Here is a 19158-nt window from a genome sequence, read left to right as displayed (position 1 = left end):
CGGGCGGACAGTGGTGGCGGCGGGCGGACAGTGGTGGCGGCGGGCGGACAGTGGTGGCGGCGGGCGGACAGTGGTGGCGGTGGCAGACAGTGGTGGCGGTGGCGGACAGTGGCGGCGGTGGCGGACAGTGACGGCGGTGGCGGACAGTGACGGCGGTGGCGGACAGTGGCGGCGGTGGCGGACACTGGCGGCTGTGTCTGGCGGTGGTGGCGGGCGGTGGCGGGTGGCGGCGTCTGTGATGAGTGGTGGCGGCTGGCGGTGGTGGGTGGTGGCGGCGGTGGTGGTGGGTGGTGGTGGCGGCGGTGGTGGTGGGTGGTGGTGGGTGGTGGTGGCGGCGGCGGCTGGTGGTGGTGGGTGGTGGCGGCGGTGGTGGTGGGTGGTGGTGGTGGTGGTGGTGGGTGGTGGTGGCGGCGGCGGCTGGTGGTGGTGGGTGGTGGCGGCGGTGGTGGTGGGTGGTGGCAGCGGGTGGTGGGTGGTGGCGGCTGTGGTGGGCGGTAACGGGCGGTGGCGGGCGGTGGCGGGCGGCGGCGGCTGTGGTGGGTGGTGACGATCGGCGGTGGGGGGGGGCTGGTGGCGGCTGGCGGTGGCGGCTTGCGGTGGCGACTGTGGCAACGGGCGGTGACGGCTGATAGCGGGCGGTGACGGCTGATAGCGGGCGGTGGTGGCGGCTGGTGGCAGGTGGTGGTGGCGGTGGTGGCGGCTGGTGGTGGTGGCAGCTGGTGGCGGTGATGGCGGCTGGTGGTGGCAGCTGGTGGCGGTGATGGCGGCTGGTGGTGGTGGTGGTGGCGGCTGGTGGTGGTGGCAGCTGGTGGCGGCTGGTGGCGGTGATGGCGGCTGGTGGTGGTGGTGGTGGTGATGGCGGCTGGTGGCGGGCGGTGGCGGGCGGTGGCGGGCGGTGGCGGCTTGTGGCGGCTGGTGGTGGCGGCGGTGGTGGGTGGTGGTGGCGGCTGTGGTGGGTGGTGGCGGCTGTGGTGGGTGGTGGCGGCTGTGGTGGGTGGTGGCGGTGGTGTCGGCGGCGGCTGTGGTGGGTGGTGGCGGCGGCGGCGGTGATGGGTGGTGGCGGCGGCGGTGGTGGTGGGTGGTGGTGGCGGCGGCGGTGATGGGTGGTGGCGGCGGTGGTGGTGGGTGGTGGTGGTGGGTGGTGGCGGCGGGTGGCGGTGGTGGGTGGCGGTGGCTGGTGGCGGCTGGTGGTGGGTGGTGGCGGCGGGTGGTGAGTGGCGGTGGTGGGTGGCGGCGGGTGGTGGCGGGTGGCGGGTGGCGGCTGGTGGTGCGTGGTGGCGGGTGGCGGCTGGTGGTGGGTGGCGGGTGGCGGCGGGTGGTGGGTGGTGGCGGCGGATGGTGAGTGGCGGTGGTGGGTGGCGGTGGCTGGTGGCGGGTGGCGGCTGGTGGTGGGTGGTGGCGGGTGGCGGCTGGTGGTGGGTGGTGGCGGGTGGCGGGTGGCGGCTGGTGGTGGGTGGTGGCGGGTGGCGGCTGGTGGTGGGTGGTGGCAGGTGGCGGCTGGTGGTGGGTGGTGGGTGGCGGCTGGCGGCTGGTAGTGGGTGGTGGCGGGTGGCGGCTGGTGGTGGGTGGTGGCGGCGGGTGGTGAGTGGCGGTGGTGGGTGGCGATGGCTGGTGGCGGCTGGTGGTGGGTGGTGGCGGGTGGCGGCTGGTGGTGGGTGGTGGCGGGTGGCGGCTGGTGGTGGGTGGTGGTGGGTGGCGGCTGGTGGTGGGTGGTGGCGGGTGGCGGCTGACGGTGGGTGGTGGCGGGTGGCGGCTGGTGGTGGGTGGCGGCTGGTGGTGGGTGGCGGCTGGTGGTGGGTGGCGGCGGGTGGCGGCTGGTGGTGGGTGGCGGGTGGCGGCTGGTGGTGGGTGGCGGCTGGTGGTGGGTGGCGGCTGGTGGTGGGTGGCGGCGGGGTGGTGGGTGGCGGGTGGCGGCTGGTGGTGGCAGGTGGCGGGTGGTGGTGGGTGGTGGCGGGTGGCGGCTGGTGGTGGGTGGCGGCTGGTGGTGGGTGGTGGCGGCGGGTGGTGAGTGGCGGTGGTGGGTGGCGGCGGGTGGTGGCGGGTGGCGGGTGGTGGCGGGTGGCGGCTGGTGGTGGGTGGTGGCGGGTGGCGGCTGGTGGTGGGTGGCGGGTGGCGGCGGGTGGTGGGTGGTGGCGGCGGGTGGTGAGTGGCGGTGGTGGGTGGCGGTGGCTGGAGGCGGGTGGCGGCTGGTGGTGGGTGGTGGTGGGTGGCGGCTGGTGGTGGGGTGGTGGCGGGTGGCGGCTGGTGGTGGGTGGTGGCGGGTTGCGGCTGGTGGTGGGTGGTGGCGGGTGGCGGCTGGTGGTGGGTGGCGGCTGGCGGCTGGTGGTGGGTGGTGGCGGGTGGCGGCTGGTGGTGGGTAGTGGCGGCGGGTGGTGAGTGGCGGTGGTGGGTGGCGATGGCTGGTGGCGGCTGGTGGTGGGTGGTGGCGGGTGGCGGCTGGTGGTGGGTGGTGGCGGGTGGCGGCTGGTGGTGGGTGGCGGCGGGTGGCGGCTGGTGGTGGGTGGCGGGTGGCGGCGGGTGGCGGCTGGTGGTGGGTGGCGGCTGGTGGTGGGTGGCGGCGGGTGGCGGCTGGTGGTGGGTGGCGGGTGGCGGCTGGTGGTGGGTGGTGGCAGGTGGCGGGTGGTGGTGGGTGGTGGCGGGTGGCGGCTGGTGGTGGGTGGCGGCTGGTGGTGGGTGGCGGCGGGTGGTGGCGGGTGGCGGGTGGTGGCGGGTGGCGGCTGGTGGTGGGTGGTGGCGGGTGGCGGCTGGTGGTGGGTGGCGGGTGGCGGCGGGTGGTGGGTGGTGGCGGCGGGTGGTGAGTGGCGGTGGTGGGTGGCGGTGGCTGGTGGCGGGTGGCGGCTGATGGTGGGTGGTGGCGGGTGGCGGCTGGTGGTGGGGTGGTGGCGGGTGGCGGGTGGCGGCTGGTGGTGGGTGGTGGCGGGTTGCGGCTGGTGGTGGGTGGTGGCGGGTGGCGGCTGGTGGTGGGTGGCGGCTGGCGGCTGGTGGTGGGTGGTGGCGGGTGGCGGCTGGTGGTGGGTGGTGGCGGCGGGTGGTGAGTGGCGGTGGTGGGTGGCGATGGCTGGTGGCGGCTGGTGGTGGGTGGTGGCGGGTGGCGGCTGGTGGTGGGTGGTGGCGGGTGGCGGCTGGTGGTGGGTGGCGGCTGGTGGTGGGTGGCGGCGGGTGGCGGCTGGTGGTGGGTGGCGGGTGGCGGCGGGTGGCGGCTGGTGGTGGGTGGCGGCTGGTGGTGGGTGGCAGCGGGTGGCGGCTGGTGGTGGGTGGCGGGTGGCGGCTGGTGGTGGGTGGTGGCAGGTGGCGGGTGGTGGTGGGTGGTGGCGGGTGGCGGCTGGTGGTGGGTGGCGGCTGGTGGTGGGTGGCGGCTGGTGGTGGGCGGCGGGTGGCGGCTGGTGGCTGCCAGCTGGGACACACCCTTCACCACTGAAGGTCTGAGCAAAACTAACCATATGTCTCTCTCACCCACCAGCCCAGTGTTGCCAGCTCGCGCTCTCAAAATGTTTCTTTCAAAGATTGTATATTATCTTTGAACAACAAGTTTGATTATCAAGGAAATAATGCATATATTATTGTCACATTAATACTGTGCAATATCTTATTACATTCCTGCTAAATAATTATAATTTGAAACAGGACAAAAAATCCCACATATATATAAAAACCAACATTAGAGATCACGAGGCCTAGGCCTCGCCTGTGACCACACATCCTGCCTCCCTGGCCTGCTACTCTCTCACACCTCACACTCTTAACTCTCTCATAATCACTCTCACTCTCTTACTCTGTCACTCTTACTCTCTGTCACTCTTACTCTCTGTCACTCTTACTCTCTGTCACTCTTACTCTCTGTCACTCTTACTCTCTGTCACTCTTACTCTCTGTCACTCTTACTCTCTGTCACTCTTACTCTCTGTCACTCTTACTCTCTGTCACTCTTACTCTGTCACTCTTACTCTCTGTCACTCTTACTCTCTGTCACTCTTACTCTCTGTCACTCTTACTCTGTCATTCTTACTCACTCTCAGTCACCCTTACCCATTCATACTCACTCTCTCACTCTTACTCTCATACTCTTACTCTCAATCACTCTTACTCCCAATCACTCCTACTCCCAATCACTCCTACTCTCAATCACTCCTACTCTCATTCTTACTCTTACTCCCAATCACTCTTACTCTCAATCACTCTTATTCTCATTCTTACTCTCACTCTTACTCTTACTCTCAATCACTCTTACTCCCAATCACTCCTACTCCCAATCACTCCTACTCTCAATCACTCCTACTCTCATTCTTACTCTTACTCTTACTCTCAATCACTCTTACTCTCAATCACTCTTACTCTCAATCACTCTTACTCTCATTCTTACTCTTACTCACTCTTACTCTCAATCACTCTTATTCTCATTCTTACTCCTACTCCCAATCACTCTTACTCCCAATCACTCTTACTCTCAATCACTCTTACTCCCAATCACTCTTACTCTCAATCACTCTTACTCTCAATCACTTTTACTCTCAATCACTCTTACTCTCAATCACTCTTACTCTCACTAACTCTCAATCACTCTTACTCTCACTCTAACTCTCAATCACTCTTACGCACTATTACTCACTCTTTCTCTCAGTCATCCTTACTCACTCTCATACTCACTCTTACTCTGTCACTCTTACTCTCTGTCACTCTTACTCTCTGTCACTCTTACTCTCTGTCACTCTTACTCTCTGTCACTCTTACTCTCTGTCACTCCTACTCTCTATCACTCTTACTCTGTCATTCATACTCTGTCACTCTTACTCACTCTCAGTCACCCTTACCCATTCTTACTCACTCTCAGTCACCCTTACCCATTCATACTCACTCTCTCACTCTTACTCTCATACTCTTACTCTCAATTACTCTTACTCTCAATCACTCTTACTCCCAATCACTCCTACTCCCAATCACTCCTACTCTCAATCACTCCTACTCTCATTCTTACTCTTACTCCCAATCACTCTTACTCTCAATCACTCTTATTCTCATTCTTACTCTTACTCTCACTCTTACTCCCAATCACTCTTACTCCTAATCACTCTTACTCTCAATCACTCTTACTCTCAATCACTCTTACTCTCAATCACTCTTACTCTCATTCTTACTCTTACTCACTCTTACTCTCAATCACTCTTATTCTCATTCTTACTCCTACTCTCACTCTAACTCCTACTCCCAATCACTCTTACTCCCAATCACTCTTACTCTCAATCACTCTTACTCCCAATCACTCTTACTCTCAATCACTCTTACTCTCAATCACTCTTACTCTCAATCACTCTTACTCTCACTAACTCTCAATCACTCTTACTCTCACTCTAACTCTCAATCACTCTTACTCTCATACTCACCCTTACTCTCAATCACTTTACTCTCACTCTTACTCATTCTGTCACCCTTACTCACTCTGTCACTCTTACTCTCAGTCACTCTTACTTATACTCACTCTTACTCACACTTACACACTCTCTGGCACTCTCACTCACCTTCAGTCACTCTTACTCACTCTTACCCACTCTCGCTCACTCTTACTCACTCTAGTTAATAAGAACACGCCAATATAAGACAACAAAACGTTTTCAGATTCTTTCTCACCACTTTCCAGCAACTTTTATAATTTATATAAATTATCTTAGGGAATAATACATAAATTATATATTTAAACATGATATTAGTGTTTAGTGGAATGCATAAGGAGTCAAATTGTGTTAAAAAGAGCGATTTTTAGAAAATTTGGAAAACTACTTTTTTCTGTTCATATTATAACTAAATGGATTTTAAAGGTTTCACTCAGCCAATATATATCATTCACAATTTATTAATGAATTTTACAAAAAAACACCATAAATTTTATATTTAAACATGTAAAAACTATTTGTTTTACATTTGGAAGAAAATAATTGTAGAAAAACAATTTATAATTAAACCTTTGTGTTTGGATTTTTTGAGTAAAAGTTTCTCAAAGGCTCTCCTGCACCATTCTCAATGCAAATCATTCCCACACCTATGGGAAGAGATAGGCGAACGTTGTGTAGATGATTTGTGTTTGCTGGGATGTCCCCCCAAACTCTTCTGTCTTCCAACGAAGTGAGGTTCAATTCCCGTAGTCTCTCCTCGTAGCTCATATCTCTCAGCTCGGATACTAGTCTGGTGGCAAACCTTTGAACCTTTTCCAGTTTAGTCTTATGCTTGACTAGATATGGACTCCATGCTGGAGCCGCATACTCCAGGATTGGTCTGACATATGTGGTATATAATGTTCTGAAAGATTCCTTACACAAGTTTCTAAAGGCCGTTCTTATGTTAGCCAACCTGGCATATGCTGCTGATGTTATCCTCTTGATATGAGCTTCAGGGGACAGGTCTGGCGTGATATCAACCCCCAGGTCTTTCTCTCTCTCTGACTCTTGAAGTATTTCATCTCCCAAGTGATACCTTGTATCTGGTCTCCTGCTTCCTACTCCTATCTTCATTACATTACATTTGCTTGGGTTAAACTCTAACATCCATTTGTTCGACCATTCCTGCAGCTTATCCAGGTCTTCTTGAAGCCTCAAGCTGTCCTCCTCTGTCTTAATCCTTCTCATAATTTTGGCGTCGTCAGCAAACATTGAGAGGAATGAGTCTATACCCTCTGGGAGATCATTTACGTATATCAGAAACAGGATAGGTCCAAGCACAGAGCCCTGTGGGACTCCACTGGTGACTTCCCGCCATTCTGAGGTCTCACCCCTCACTATAACTCTCTGCTTCCTATTGCTTAGGTACTCCCTTATCCACTGGAGCGCTCTACCAGTTACTCCTGCCTGTTTCTCCAGCTTATGCATCAACCTTTTGTGGGGTACTGTGTCAAAGGCTTTCCGACAGTCCAAAAAAATGCAGTCCGCCCATCCTTCTCTTTCTTGCTTAATCTTTGTCACCTGATCATAGAATTCTATCAAGCCTGTAAGGCAAAATTTACCCTCCCTGAACCCATGTTGATGGGTTGTCACGAAGTCTCTTCTCTCCAGATGTGTTACTAGTTTTTTTCTCACAATCTTCTCCATCACCTTGCATGGTATACAAGTTAAGGACACTGGCCTGTAGTTCAGTGCCTCTTGTCTCACCCTTTTTAAATATTGGTACTACATTACCAGTCTTCCATACTTCTGGTAGGTCTCCCGTTTCCAGTGACCTACTATACACTATGGAGAGTGGCAAGCTAAGTGCTCCTGCACACTCTTTCAATACCCATTGTGAGATTCCATCCGGCCCAACAGCTTTTCTCACATCCAGCTCCAATAGGTGCTTCTTGACCTCATCTCTTGTAATTTCGAACCTTTCTATGGTCACCTGATTTGCTGCCACCTCTCCTAGCACCGTGACTTCTCCCTGTTCTATTGTAAAGACCTCCTGGATCCTTTTGTTGAGTTCTTCACACACCTCTTTGTCATTCTCTGTGTACCTGTCCTCGCCCACCTTAAGTTTCATCACCTGTTCCTTCACTGTTGTCTTCCTCCTGATGTGACTGTGTAGTAGCTTTGGTTCGGTCTTGGCTTTATTAGCTATATTATTTTCATACCTTTTCTCAGCTGCTCTTCTCACACTAACATACTCGTTCCTGGTTCTCTGGTATCTCTCTCTACTTTCAGGTGTTCTGTTATTACGGAAGTTCCTCCATGCCCTTTTGTTCAGCTCTTTTGCTTTCATACATTCCTTATTAAACCACGGATTCTTCCTTTGCTTCTCTGTTTTTTCCTGTTGGGCTGGGACAAACCTGCTTACAGCCTCCTGACATTTTTGGGTGACATAGTCCATCATGTCTTGTACGGACTTGGTTCCGAGTTCTGTGTCCCAATGTATATCTCATAGGAATTTATTTATCTCCTCGTAGTTTCCCTTTCGGTACGCCAGCCCTTTGTTTCCCAGTTCTTTTTTGGGGGTGATAATTCCTAGCTCAACCAGGTACTCAAAGCTCAATACACTATGATCACTCATTCCCAAGGGGGCTTCCAACTTAACTTCCCTTATATCCGACTCATTTAGGGTAAATATCAGATCAAGCAAGGCTGGTTCATCCCCTCCTCTCGTTCTTGTCGGTCCCTTGACGTGTTGACTTAGAAAGTTTCTTGTTGCCACATCCAGCAGCTTAGCTCTCCATGTGTCTGGGCCTCCATGTGGGTCTCTGTTCCCCCAATCTATCTTTCCATGGTTGAAGTCTCCCGTGATTAGTAGCCTGGATCCGTTCCTGCTAGCCACAGAAGCTGCTCTCTCTATTATATTGATGATGGCCATGTTGTTTCTATCATATTCCTGTCTGGGTCCTCTGACATTCGGTGGGGGTTATATATGACTACTACTATAATTTTCTGTCCTCCAGTTGCTATGGTGCCTGATATGTAGTCACTGAAACCTTCACAGTTCTGAATTACCATCTCTTCAAAACTCCAACCTTCTCTTAGTAGCAAAGACACACCACCTCCTCCTCTCCCTTCTCTCTCTTTCCTCACTACATAGTAGCCCTGTGGAAACACTGCGTTTGTTATGGTGTTTGTTAGCTTTGTTTCTGTGAGTGCTATTATGTCTGGGTTTTCTTCTAGTGCCCATTCTCCGAGTTCACTTGTTTTATTAGTAATTCCATCTATGTTAGTGTACATTGCCTTGAAGCTCACTTTCTTCAGTTCATTTTCTTGTCCCTTTCTTGGCGAGCATTCTGCTGGTGTGGGAAGCTTTTCAGTGGGTAAAATGATCTGTGAGGTGGTTTGCAGGGTTTCAGGGGAGTTTGGGGTGAGGGGTGGGGGTTTCATGGAAGGGGGGACAGGTAGGGTGTGGGTTAAGGAGATAGGGGGGACATGGAGGAAACGGGGTGAGGGGGGAGGAGGGATAGGGAGGGTATGGGATGAAGGGGGAGGGGGGGCAGGGGGGAAAGGTGGGAGGGGGGACATGATGGGAATGGGGAAGGGATGACAGGGTAAGAATGGGGTGGGGGGGGGGGAGGGAGGGTTGGGTGGGGGCAGGTAGGGTGAGGGGAAGGGAGGGTTTCTATGCAGAGGGGGGTGGTGGGGTTGCCCTCCCCTCTGGTGTTGCTGGGATGCTTGTTTTGGGTTCGCCTCTTGTCTCTAGGACTGTTGTGTTGGGGGCTGAGATTTCCTGGTTTGCTTCTCCCTCCCTGCGCTTCCTCCTTGCCTCTGCTGCCCTGGCTCTCTCCTCCTTCGTCCTGTCCGTCTGCAGGAATACTTTCTTGTATCCCTCCACATGCTGCAGTCGACTCTTCCTTTCGAGAATATCCTCCTTCGTGGTTTCGTTTGTAAACACCACCTTTACAAGTCGGTTTCTGTCCTTGTTGTACCAGCCCAACCTGAAAACCTTCTCAATGTTTCTTTCAGCCCCTTCCATCTGTAACCCCTTCAGTAGCCCCAGTACTGCCTCTCTATCCTTGCTATTCCATTCTTGCCTGTTGGATCCATCCTGTTCTTTTATGCCTACAACTACCACTGATCTTTTACTCTCCAGCAGCTGAGTGGTGCATCTTGCTGCTTCCTGTGAGGTGGCTGCTTGCATCGCTACCTCCCTCACTGTGTCCAATGCTTCTGAGCTCTTTTTCAGTATGTCTGCAAATGTTTCAGGTACAGAGGCATTTCCTTCCAATGTAACATTCCCACCTTCCCTTTGGATGATAATCTGATGCTCGGTCTTTTTATTTTTTTCTGTGAGGGATTTGATCTCCTCTCTTGCTGATGTCAGCTCACTTTGCAGGTTGTTAATTGTAATCCTCATTTCCTGCATCTCCTTCCTGAATCCCTCCAGAACTTGGGTTAACATGTCCCTCATTTGATCAATTTGGCTGTTCCCTGTGTCCCTGTTGCGTCCACCTGCCATGTTGCCCTTGTCAAGAGAGAGAGAGCAAGAGAGAGCAAGAATAGTCCTAGTGCGAGTGGGTGTGGTGGGGGGGGGGAGTGTTTTGGGAAAGTGGGAGTGGTGGTGGGGGGGGGGAGTGTGTTGGGAGAGTGAGATGGTGGGTTAAGAGATGGGTGAGGTGTAGTCTTCAGATTACGGCGGGTGGGGGAGGATTAGCGGCTTATCTGGGTTCCCAGTGAGCTCACAGTTGCTGTCCCTGTTACCTGTCTACCACGATTGTATTATTACGATTGTATTATTGAATGGAATGCAGTGGTGTCTATGATATGATATTATATAAACCTTGTACACTGTTGGAGACTTATGAGAGACACTTACCAGCCAGCCCCCCACAAGCACTCTAGGTGAATACACGGCGTGTTGTCGGTAATCCTGTGAGGTCTTCAGGTCTCCACTTGTGTCCCGGCTGATGCGACTGATGCTTCCTCAAGAAGTCGATATTCACTAGCTATCTTCCCTAAATTCACTAAAATAATTCACCACGAGATGTGATCAATGTGTTGCATAACAATGCCACTGTTCAATTTACACTGTCCCGATTCTCACTGCACAGTACACCCGCTCCCTTGAACCCTATTGTTCCCTCGGTTAACGCGACCGCTGACCCTACACGTCTGCTCACGATCAAAGCTGACCCAAGACTGTGTGTGTGTGTGTGTGTGTGTGTGTGTGTGTGTGTGTGTGTGTGTGTGTGTGTGTGTGTGTGTGTGTGTGTGTGTGTGTGTGTGTGTGTGTGTGTGTGTGTGTGTGTGTGTGTGTGTATGTGTGTGTGTACTCACCTATTTGTACTCACCTTTTTGTGCTTGCGGGGGTTGAGCTTTGGCTCTTTGGCCCCGCGTCTCAACTGTCAATCAACTGGTGTACAGATTCCTGAGCCTACTGAGCTCTATCATATCTACATTTGAAACTGTATGGAGTCAGCCTCCACCACATCACTGCCTAATGCATTCCATCCGTTAACTACTCTGACACTGAAAAAGTTCCTTCTAACGTCTCTGTGGCTCATGTGGGTACTCAGTTTCCACCTGTGTCCCCTTGTTCGCGTCCCACCAGTGTTGAATAGTTTATCCTTGTTTACCCGGTCTATTCCTCTGAAGATTTTGTAGGTTGTGATCATGTCTCCCCTTACTCTTCTGTCTTCCAGTGTCGTAAGGTGCATTTCCCGCAGCCTTTCCTCGTAACTCATGCCTCTTAGTTCTGGGACTAGTCTAGTGGCATACCTTTGGACTTTTTCCAGGTTCGTCTTGTGCTTGACAAGATACGGGCACCATGCTGGGGCCACATACTCCAGGATTGGTCTTACATATGTGGTGTACAAGATTCTGAATGATTCCTTACACAGGTTCTTGAACGCTGTTCTGATGTTAGCCAGCCTCGCATATGCCGCAGACGTTATTCTTTTTATGTGGGCTTCAGGAGACAGGTTTGGTGTGATATCAACTCCTATATCTTTCTCTCTGTCCGTTTCATTAAGTACTTCATCTCCTATTCTGTATCCTGTGTCTGGCCTCCTGTTTCCACTGCCTAGTTTCATTACTTTGCATTTACTCGGGTTGAAATTCAACAGCCATTTGTTGGACCATTCTCTCAGTCTGTCTAGGTCATCTTTTAACCTCCTACTATCGTCCTCAGTTTCAATCCTCCTCATAATTTTTGCATCATCGGCAAACATTGAGAGAAACGATTCTATACCCTCTGGGAGATCATTTACATATATCAGAAACAGTATAGGTCCAAGGACTGACCCCTGCGGGACTCCACTCGTAACGTCTCGCCAATCTGAGACCTCACCCCTCACACTGACTCGTTGTCTCCTGTTGCTTAGGTACCCCTGTATCCAACGGAGTACCTTCCCTTTCACTCCAGCCTGCATCTCCAGCTTTTTCACTAGCCTCTTGTGTGGAACTGTATCAAAGGCTTTCTGACAATCCAAAAATATGCAGTCTGCCCACCCTTCTCTTTCTTGCCTTATTTTTGTTGCCTGGTCGTAGAATTCAAATAACCCTGTGAGGCAGGACGTGCCATCCCTGAATCCATGTTGGTGCTGTGTTACAAAGTTCTTTCGCTCCAGGTGCTCCACTAGCTTTCTTCACACAATCTTCTCCATCAGCTTGCATGGTATGCAGGTTAGGGACACTGGCCTGTAATTCAGTGCCTCCTGTCTATCCCCTTTCTTGTATATCGGGACTACGTTAGCTGCTTTCCAAATTTCTGGCAGTTCCCCTGTTACCAGAGATTTGTTATACACTATGGAGAGTGGTAGGCACAGTTCTTCTGCTCCTTCCTTTAGTATCCAAGGGGAGATTCCATCTGGGCCTATAGCCTTTGTCACATCCAACTCTAGTAAACACTTCCTTACTTCCCCGCTGGTAATCTCAAACTCTTCCAGTGGTTCCTGGTTAGCTATTCCCTCTCTTATCTCTGGGATTTCTCCTTGCTCTAAGATGAAGACCTCTTGGAATTTCTTATTCAGTTCCTCACACACTTCCTTGTCGTTTGTAGTGAATCCTTCTGCCCCTATCCTTAATTTCATAACCTGTTCCTTTACTGTTGTTTTTCTCCTGATGTGGCTATGCAGCAATTTAGGCTGAGTTTTTGCCTTGCTTGCGATGTCTTTTTCATATTGTCTTTCTGCCTCTCTTCTCATCCTGACATGTGCATTCCTGGCATTCTGGTATCTTTCTCTGCTCTCCAGTGTCCTCTTATTCCTATAGTTTCTCCATGCCCTTTTACTTTGCGGCTTAGCTAGCCTACATCTCTGATTAAACCATGGGTTTCTCATCTTCATTTCACTGTTTTCCTTTTGGGCTGGGACAAACTTGTTTGCTGCGTCCTTGCACTTTTGCGTAATGTTGTCCATCATATCTTGGGCCGTCTTTTCCCTGAACTCTGTTTCCCATGCTATATCTTTTAGGAATTATCTTATCTCCTCATAGTTTCCCTTTCGGTATGATAACCTTTTGGTTTCGGTATCCCTCCTCGAGTTCAATAACCCTTCTTCAATCAGGTACTCAAACACCAATACGCTGTGGTCGCTCATTCCTATCAGGGGCCTCAAAACTGATTTCTCTTATGTCAGAGTCGTTCAGGGTGAAGACTAGGTCGAGTCTCGCTGGTTCGTCATTTCCTCTCATCCTTGTGGGTTCTCTGACATGCTGGGTTAAGAAGTTTCTAGTCACCACCTCCAGTAGTTTGGATCTCCACGTATCCTCTCCTCCATGTGGTTCCTTGTTCTCCCAATCAATCCTTCCGTGATTGAAGTCCCCCATGATGAGCAGGTGGGATCTATTTCTTCAGGAAGCAGAGGCTGCCCTCTCAATTATATTGTTAACTGCCATGCTGTTGTTTTTGTACTCTTGACTGGGTCTTCTGTCATTTGGTGGAGGGTTATATATTACTGCTACTACTATCCTTGGTCCTCCCATTGTCATGGTTCCTGCTATGTAGTCTCTGAAACCCTCACAGCCCGGGATAGCCATCTCCTTAAAACTCCATTCCTTTCTCATGAGTAGGGCCACTCCGCATCCTCCCCTACCTTCTCTCTCTTTCCTTATAACTGTGTACTCCTGGGGAAACACGGCATTCGTTATGATTCCAGAGAGTTTTGTTTCAGTGAGTCCGATTACATCTGGGTTCACTTCTTGTGCTCTTTCCCTTAGTTCACTTGCCTTGCTTGTGATCCCATCTATGTTCGAGTACATTACCCTGAAACTGACTCTCTTCTGCTTCTCCTCTGGGGGGACCTGTGGGGTCTGGGGTGAGCGGGAGCTGGGAGGATCTGGTAGAAGGAGACTGGCAGAGGAGGAAGGGCTTGGGTTGGAGGGTAGGGGGGGTGGGTGAGAGGGGGAGGGTCGGGGGGGAGGGTGAGAGGGGGAGGGTGAGAGGGGGAGGGTTGAGGGGGTGAGAGGAGGAGGTTTGGGGGGATGGGGGAGAAGGGGGGGTTTGGGGGGGCAGTAAACGGGGGGGGGGGGGGCGTGGGGGGAAAGGGAAGGCTGAGGTGGGTGAGGAAGAGGGGAGGGTTTTGGGGAGTGGTGGAGAGGGGAAGGCTTAGGTGGGGTGGGGGAGAGTGGGGGGCTTAGGGGGGCAGGGGAGAATGGAGGGCTTGTGGGAGAAGGGAGGGCTTGGGGGATGGGGGGAGAAGGGAGGTCCTGGGGGGAGGGGGGGAGTGGGAGGAGGGGGATGAGTGGGAGGAGGGGGGTGGGTGGGGGAGGGTGCCTTAGGTGGGTACTTAGTGGGGGGCTGACAGGGGTTGGGGCAGGTAGGGTGTCGGTTGGGTAGAATGTGGGGGTGGTGCCACACTCCCTGTGGCTAGTGCACTGTTTGAGGAGGGCTCCCCACTCCCCTCTGGGATTGTAAGGATCGGGGTTGTGGCTCCCTGATTCCTTTCTCTCTCTCTCTCTGCGCTCCTTCCTCACGTCTGCTGCTTGCTTTCTCTCTTCCCTTGTCATATCCCTCTGCAGGAATACTTTTTTGAATTTCTCTACATTTGCTAGACAGCACTTCCTTGCTAACAGTTCCTCTTTCGTGATTTCGCTCATGAATACCACCTTTATCATTCAGTCACTGTCCTTGTTGTACTTTCCAAGCCTGAAAACCTTTTCAACATTTTGTTCAGTTACCTCCATCCTTACTTCTTTAAGGATCTCTTTAACTATGTTTTTGTCCTTGTCTCTCCGCTCCTTTGGTCTGGTCCCTGTTTGCTCTTTAATGCCTGCTACTACTACTGCTCTTTTTCTCTCTATCAGCCAGCTATGTGTGTGTGTGTGTGTGTGTGTGTGTGTGTGTGTGTGTGTGTGTGTGTGTGTGTGTGTGTGTGTGTGTGTGTGTGTGTGTGTGTGTGTGAATGAGTGGGTAAGTAAGTAAGTGCAGTAGTACAACTAGGTGTGTACTCACCTAGTTGTACTCATCAAGTTGTGCTAGTGGGGGTTGAACTCTGGCTTTTTTGTCCCAGCTCTCAATTGTAAATCAACAGGTGTACAGGTTTCTGAGCCTATTGGGCTCTATCATTTCTGTACTTGAAACTGTGTATGGAGTCTGCCTCCACAACATCACTTCCTAGTGCATACCATTTGTCAACTACTCTGAAACTTAAAAAAAGGTCTTTCTAATATCTCTGTGGTTCATTTGGGTAGTCAATTTCCACCTGTGTCCCCTAGTGCGTGTGTCACTTGTGTTTAATAGACTGTCTTTATCTACCCTATCATTTCCTTTGAGAATGTTGCATGTGATGATCATGTCCCCCCTAACTCTTCTGTCTTCCAGCGACGTGAGGTTTAATTCCTCTAGTCTCTCCTCGTAGCTTATACCTCTCCGTTCGGGTACTAGTCTGGTGGCAAACCTTTGAACCTTTCCCAGTTTAGTCTTATGCTCGACTAGATGTGGAATCCATGCTGCAGCTGCATACTCTAGGATTGGTCTGACATCTGTTGTATACAAACGGAATCTTGAGTTATCAAATAGGTCCCTTAAAATTGTCATTAGACAAGAACTCCTGGATGGATTTGAAGAAAGTAGAACTGTGTAAACTAGAAACAGCAGATCCATTGTTCATCACAATGAAATGTGTGAAGTAAAACATGTGTATGGGGCAAGTAACAAAGTCAGTAGACTAACAGATGTTGTCACAGCTCGTATAAGACTTGGCTACAAGTATCTCTGGCAGTTCGGCTTGTATAGGGATCTAGATGAAGTAAAGTGTAAAGTGTGTGGACAAAGACAGGGACACACACTCGAACACTATATCTTGGATTGTAGTAAAATTGAGCCATTTAGAGATAAATCTAAGCTCAAGCTGTATGATATGGCAACCTGTCTTATTACCATGGATAAATTACCTGAAATCCTGGCACTGTATCCATATTTCGCTTCCATTAGATAAAAGACATTAGAGATGAAGAAACAAGTAGTGTATTGTGAAGACTAATAATAAACAGAAGCTACCCTAGGACTATCTCCATTGGTCAAACTATTATGTATTAGCGATAAGACCTACCATTAATGTATAATGGCTTACTGTAAATGTATAGCTCTTGAAATAGCATTTTCTCTGTAACTAGCTGACATAGTAACTATAAGGTATGAAGGTTAGATGAAAATATGGCTCATTTGGGCTCTCAATTTCCACTAGTGTCCCCTAGTGCGTGTGCCCCCTTGTGTTAAATAGCATGTCTTTTATCTACCCAGTCAACTCCTCTGAGAATCTTGTACGTGGTGATCATGTCCCCCAATTCTTCTGTATTCCAGCGACGTGTGGTTTAAATCCCGTAGTCTCTCCTCGTAGGTCATTCCTCTCAGTCCGGGTACTAGTCTGGTGGCAAACCTTTGAACCTTTTCCAGTTTAGTTTTATGCTTGACTAGATATGGAAGACTAGATATGGACTCCATGCTGGGGCTGCATATCTTGAGGTTATCTTGAGATGATTTCGGGGCTTTTAGTGTCCCCGCGGCCCGGTCCTCGACCAGGCCTCCACCCCTAGGAAGCAGCCCGTGACAGCTGACTAACACCCAGGTACCTATTTTACTGCTAGGTAACAGGGGCATAGGGTGAAAGAAACTCTGCCCATTGTTTCTCGCCGGCGCCTGGGATCGAACCCAGAACGACAGGATCACAAGTCCAGCATGCTGTCCGCTCGGCCGACCGGCTCCCAATACTCATACTGCATACTCATCTCATACTGCAATATACTATCTACTCATACTGCTCCCAATACGCATACTGCATACTAATACTCATACTGCATACTCATCTCATACTGCAATATACTATCTACTCATACGGCTCCCAATACGCATACTGCATGCTAATACTCACACTGCAATACTCATCCTGCATACTCCAGGATTGGTCTGACATAGGTGGTATACAAAGTTCTGAATGATTCCTTACACAAGTGTCTTAATGCCGTTATGTTAGCCAAACTGGCATATGCTGCTGATGTTATCTTCTTGATATGGGCTTCAGGGGACAGGTCTGGCGTGATCCCAACCCCCCCGGTCCTTCTCTCTCTCTGACGCTTGAAGAATTTCATCTTCCAAATGATACCTTGTAACTGGCCTCCTGCTCCACACCTATCTTCATTACATTACATTTGCTGGGTTAAACTTTAACAATCATTTGTTAGACCATTCCTTCAGTTTGTCTAGGTCTTCTTGAAGCCTCAAGCAGTTCTACTCTGTCTTAATCCTTCTCATAATTTTGGCATCGTCAGCAAACATTGAGAAGAATGAGGAGTCTATACCCTCCAGGAGATCGTTTACGTATATCAGAAACAGGATAAGACCGAGTACAGAGCCCTGTGGGACTCCACTGGTGACTTCATACCAATCTGAGGTCTCGCCCCTCACTGTAACTGTTTGCTTCCTATTGTTTAAGTAATCCCTTATCCACTGGAGCGCTCTACCAGTTACTCCTGCCTGTCTCTCCAGCTTATGTACCAGCGTCTTATGGGGAACTGTGTCAAAGGCTTTCTGACAGTTCAAAAAAATGCAGTCCGCCCAGCCTTCTCTTTCTTGCTTAATCTTTGTCACCTGATCGTGGAATTCTATTAAGACAGTAAGGCAAGATTTACCCTCACTGAACCCATGTTGGCGATTTGTCACGAAGTCCCTTCTCTCCAGACGTGTTACTAGATTTTTTCTCACGATCTTCTCCATCACCTTGCTTGGTATACAAGTTAAGGACACTGGCCTGTAGTACAGTGCCTCTTGTCTGTCATCCTTTTTGTATATTGGGACCACACTAGCCGTCTTCAATTTTTCTGGTAGGTCTCCCATCTCCAGTGACCTGCTATACACTATGAAGAGGGGCAAGCAGAGTGCCTCTGTACACTCTTTCAATACCCATGGTGAGATCCCGTCTGGACCAACAGCCTTTCTCACATCCAGATCCAATAGGTGTCTCTTGACCTCATCTCTCGTAATTTCGAACTCTTCCAAGGCCGCCTGGTTTACTGCCCCCTGTCCAAGCGCAGTGACCTCACCTTGGTCTATTGTGAAGACCTCCTGGAACCTCTTGTTGAGTTCTTCACACTCCTCCTTGTCATTCTCTGTATACCTGTCCTCGCCTGTTCTAAGTTTCATTACCTGTTCTTTCACTGTTGTTTTCCCTCCTGATGTGACTGTGGAGTAGCTTTGGTTCAGTCTTGGCTTTACTTGCTAAATCATTTTCATAGTTTTTCTCTGCTTCCTTTCTCACACAAACATACTTATTCCTGGTTCTCTGGTGTCTTTCTCTGCTTTCTGGTGTTCTGTTATTTCGGAAGTTCCTCCACGGCCTTTTGTTCATTTCCTTTCCTTCCATACATTAAACCATGGATTCTTCTTTTTCTTCTCGAATTTTTCCCTTTGGGCCGGTATGAACCTTGTTTACTGCCTCATGACATTTTTGGGTGACATAGTCCATCATGTTTTGTACAGATTTAGCTCTGTGGTCTGTGTCCCATGGTATATCCAATAGGAAACTTCTCATCCCCCTCATAATTCCCCTTTCGGTATGCCAGCCTTTTGTTTCCTAGTTTTTTTGGGGGGAGATAAGTCCTAGCTCTACCAAGTACTCAAAGATCAATACACTGTGATTATTCATTCCCAGGGGTGCTTTCATTTTAACTTCCCTTATATCCCACTCATTGAGGGTAAATATCAGATCAAGCATGGCTGGTTCATCTTCTCCTCTCATTCTTGTCGGTCCCTTGATGTGTTGTATCTAGGAAAGTTTCTTGTTGCCGCGTCCAGCAGCTTAGCTCTAATTGTGGGTCTCTGTTTTCCCAATGTATCTTCCCATGGTTGAAGTCCTTCCATGATTAGTAGTTCAGATCCATTCCTGCTAGCGAGAGATGCTGCTTTCTCTATTATGTTAATGGTGGCCATGTTGTTTCTATCATATTCCTGTCTGGGTCTTTATTCCTGTCTGCTGATGGGGGAAGCTGTTCCATGGGTGTGAAGATTTGTGGGGTGGATAACAGGGTCTCAGAGGATATGGAGTGAGGGGTGGGGGGGGGGGTCAAGTGAATGCGCAGACAGGGAGGGTTTAGAATGAAGGGGGAGGGAGGACAGTGAGGGAAAGGTGGGAGGGGGGACATGGCAGGAGTAGGGGAGGATTAGAAGGGTGGGAATGGGGTGAGGGGGAGGGAGAGTTGGCTAAACATTTGAGGGGGGGGGGGGGCAGAGAGGATTCGGTGTAGGGGGATTTCTATGCAGAGGAGAGTGGTGGAGTTGCCCTCCCCTCTGGTGTTTCTG

The 19158-nt window shown here is 51.0% G+C and overlaps 1 protein-coding gene across 5 annotated transcripts in view; it reads left to right on the top strand.

Annotated features, from left to right (window-relative positions):
* LOC138349595 (uncharacterized) overlaps positions 1-19158 on the top strand; it is a 348497-nt gene that overhangs the window by 136223 nt on the left and 193116 nt on the right. The window lies entirely within an intron of this gene.

Source organism: Procambarus clarkii, chromosome 16 (assembly GCF_040958095.1).
Source record: "Procambarus clarkii isolate CNS0578487 chromosome 16, FALCON_Pclarkii_2.0, whole genome shotgun sequence".
Classification (NCBI taxonomy): Eukaryota; Metazoa; Arthropoda; class Malacostraca; order Decapoda; family Cambaridae; genus Procambarus; species Procambarus clarkii.
Note: the sequence above shows the minus strand (reverse complement) of the source record. Positions and strands in the feature narration are given on the sequence as shown.